This window comes from Elephantulus edwardii, unplaced genomic scaffold (assembly GCF_000299155.1).
Source record: "Elephantulus edwardii isolate Elephantulus edwardi_28Jun2011 unplaced genomic scaffold, EleEdw1.0 scaffold00146, whole genome shotgun sequence".
NCBI classification, from domain to species: Eukaryota; Metazoa; Chordata; class Mammalia; order Macroscelidea; family Macroscelididae; genus Elephantulus; species Elephantulus edwardii.
In genome coordinates this window covers 4134055-4137963 of record NW_006399896.1, presented here as the reverse complement: position 1 = coordinate 4137963, position 3909 = coordinate 4134055, and positions in this window count along the sequence as shown.

Sequence of the window (3909 nt, the reverse complement as noted above, 5' to 3'; positions counted from 1 at the left end):
GAGGTGGATTGATTCAGTGACTGGGATAATTGGGATGGGTGTGTCGGAGACAGTGCGATTGGCACAGGACAGAGCAGAGTTTAGGGATGTTGTACATAGGGTCACTATGAGTCGCAAGCGACTCAATGGCACTTAATAGCAACAACAACAAGAAACATAAGAAACAATTATATTTGTATTTTACTTCTGAAAAATTATGGATCTAAATTTTTTTCTGTTCTGATACTGCTGATTCCCCCATCCCCCCCCCAAATCTTTATATTGTGTCTGATTTCCTGTGTGTTTAGTTTCACAATATATTTTTCTTGGAATTTTACCTATGTGTAGTTTTGAGGCCTGGATTAAAGGTTAGTCCTTAGAAGAAAAATTAAATCTACATTAGATGTACTCCTGAGCTCTCTGTTCTCCCAGTAAAACATTATTTTCCACTAGAAGTTTTTAAAAATAACATATAAGGTATAAATTTGATTGTGACAGAATTAAGATATTTGGTTTACAAATTCTTTGGCAGGATTTCACTCACCCCTTGCATTGGGCAAATATTTTGTCAAGGACCTCTTCAAAATACCACAGAGCAAGGATATTAGTTAAAGACCAAGATGCACTTGAATCAAGCTGTGATATTTTCATTTGGTTAATTTATATGTGTATGAGATTGAAACAAAGAAAGACCTGAGGAAAATCAATACCTTTGAATTGTGGTGTTGACAGAGTATTGAATATTCCCTGGGTGAAAAAAAAAAAAATCTGTCTTGGAAGAACTCAAGCAGGATGCTCCTTAGAGGAAAGGATGGTGTAACTTTGCCTCACAAACCTTGGGCATGCTGTCAGGCAGCACTAGTCTTTGGAAAAAGACATCATGCTTTTTCCATGACATTCAGAGAAAGAGAAAAAGATCCTCAATAAGACACAGTGACTGTAACAATTGGCTCGAGCATGGAAGAAATCATGAGGATAAAACAAAGTTTAGATTTATTGTTTTTAGAGTTGACAATGATTCTTGCACTTTATAACAACATCTGTGCTAGGTTCAAGACAAATTTGTTTCCTTACTGTTCTTATTTACATGATAATTTCATTGCTCATTTAACATTATACTCAGAGAAAAACTCTTTACAGTTTTTTGTTCCCTTTTCCTCCTGTACTCTCCCTTTTAACCTTCTATTTCCTCCTCTTTGGCTCTAGTTGTCAATGCATATATTTGTCTGATAGTGGTGATGAAGGAAATTCAAACTGTTCTGAAAAAATTGGCAAAAAAACAGGGCCCCAGGTTTTGACGACATACCAGTTGTCATTATTTCAACAGACGCTGCCCTGGATGTGCTCACTAAGTTGGGTCAAGAAATCTGGAGGACAACCAGCTGGCCAACTGACTGGAAGAGATCAATATTTATTGCCATTCCAAAGAAGGCTGAACCGATGGAGTGTGGCAATTATCGAACAATATTATTGATATCACAGGCAGGCAAGATTCTGTTGAAAATTATTAAAAAACATCACTAGAGAACGGCCCAATGTGCAGGTGGGTTTAGAAAAACTGTGGTACTAGGGATAATGTAGCTACTGTTAGTCAGATGGATCTTACCTGAAAGGAGAGAGTAGTTAGTAGAGAAATGTCTGTGTTTCATTGACTATGCAAAGGTGTTTGACTGTGTTGATCACAACAAACTCTGGCTGACTCTGAGAAGAATAAGATTCCCAAAATATTTGATTGTGCATATACAAAACCTATACTTGGACTAGGAGGCTGTTGATAGAACAGAGCAAGGAAACTCTGCATGGTTCAAAATCAGGTAGAGGGTATGCCAGGGATGTATCCCGTCTCCATACCTTTCCAATATATATGCAGAACAGATCATCTGGAAGGCTGGGCTCTGTGAGGAAGAGTATGGCATCAGGATTGGAGGAAGACTCATCAATAGTCTACATTATGCAGATGACATAACCTTGCTTGCTTTAACTGAGGAGGACCTGAAGCACTTGCTGCAGAAGGTAAAAGGCTGCAGCCTTCAATATGGATTGAAGCTCAACATCAAGAAAACAAAGATTCTCATCACTGGGCTGATTGGCAGCATTATGATAGATGGTGAAGAGATCGAGATTGTTAATAGATTTCATTTGCTTCGCTCCACAATCAACAGTCTTGGTACCAGCAGCCAGGAAATCAAGAGACAAATTACATTGGGAATGTTGTCTGTCAGGGACCTCTCCAGAGTACTGAATAGCAACGATATCAGTCTGGAGACTAAGGTGCACCAGGTTCAGGCCATAGTCTTTGTAATTCTTGGTTTGCCTTAGAGAGCTGGACCATGACTAAGGATGATAGAAAGAGAATTGATTCCTTTGAGCTGTGATACTGGAGAAGAGTGGTGAATACTCCATGAACTGCCAGGAGAACAAACAGATTCAGCCTGGAGAGGGTGAAACCAGGCTGCTCCTTGGAGACAAGGATTCTGAGGCTTCATCTGACATTCTTTGGGAGGGTTTCAAGGAGGGACCAGTCCTTGTAGAGGGACATCATGCTTGAGAGGGTGGAGGAACAGTGCTAGAGAGGAAGACCTTTGATGAGATGGATTGACTCGGTGACTGAAGTAATGAGGGTAGATGTGTCCGAGATAGTAAAGTTGACAAAGGATAGAGCAGCTTTCAGGGTTATAGTACGTAGGATTGCTATGAGTTGCAAGCAACTTGACAGCACATAACAACGACTCCCTTTAACAACGCCCACCCCCCCACCTCAAGTTTTAGCCTTTATATTTTTATTTCCTCAACTCTCTCCAATGGAGAAGTTAAAAGACAACCCAAAGAGCCCAACATTATTTTGATGCTCACTTAGTTCTGTGACTTCCTACTTTTTCATCATTCTTGCTTAGTGATATGTTTCTTAAGAATATTTTATTGTTTCCATTGAGAATATCATTTGAGGTATATTTAAAGACAGAAACTGACTTTTCTAATTTCTCTGCACTGGCATTGTAAGGGGAGTGAAAGAAGTATAAATATAATTTTAGTGATAACCTATTTATAGATACCTACCCCAGACAATTCAACATTCATGTCAAGCCATTCTAAGACCTAGAAAGAGTGATTCTTTGCGGCTGGTAAATGAAATGTTACATTTCAAGAGCTAAGCTCTAGCAGAAAATAATACTGTGTGATTACTTTTAGTTTTCATAAAGTCTCTGCTTTTTGTAATCTCTAGGCAAAACACATTTGCTTGACATTTAATAAGCACTGAATGAATGAAAGAATGACTATACCACTACCCTTCTTAACAGTTGAATCAAATTAGGCACTATACACCAAGGAGTTCTTGCCCCAAGGGCACATGATTGACATCCACCAGCTGCTCTGTAGAAGGATGGACAATCTCTTTCCTTCTGTTTTACTGCCTCTGAAAATCCACTGGAGGTCAGTTATGGGTCATTTCCAACTCAATGGCACATAACAACAAACAACTATACTTAACAGATTAAGAATAGTTTAGATAACACATATTCATACACTTCCCTATATACATAAATGTATATGATAGAAATGTATATCACTATAATTATCTAATATAACATGTATTAATAAAATATACTATACTAATATCTATCTTTATGTTAATTTGCTGTGAGATATAGTTCAGAACCCTGGAAATAAATATATTTTTTAAAAATAATATTTTCATTGTGATTTCAGTGAAATTTTACAGAAAACTTGGATTTCCATTCATTCACTGTTCCACATTTTCCTCCCCCCTCACCCCTAGTTCTCTCTCTCTTTTTTTTAAATTCATTCATTGTTCCTCCCCTACCCCAGTCCACTTTGCTATGCATCTCTTATTCTGGACTGTAGTCATGCAAACAATGCCTAACCATATATTCCTTCTAAACAGTTCTCTCCATATATTCCAATGCAATA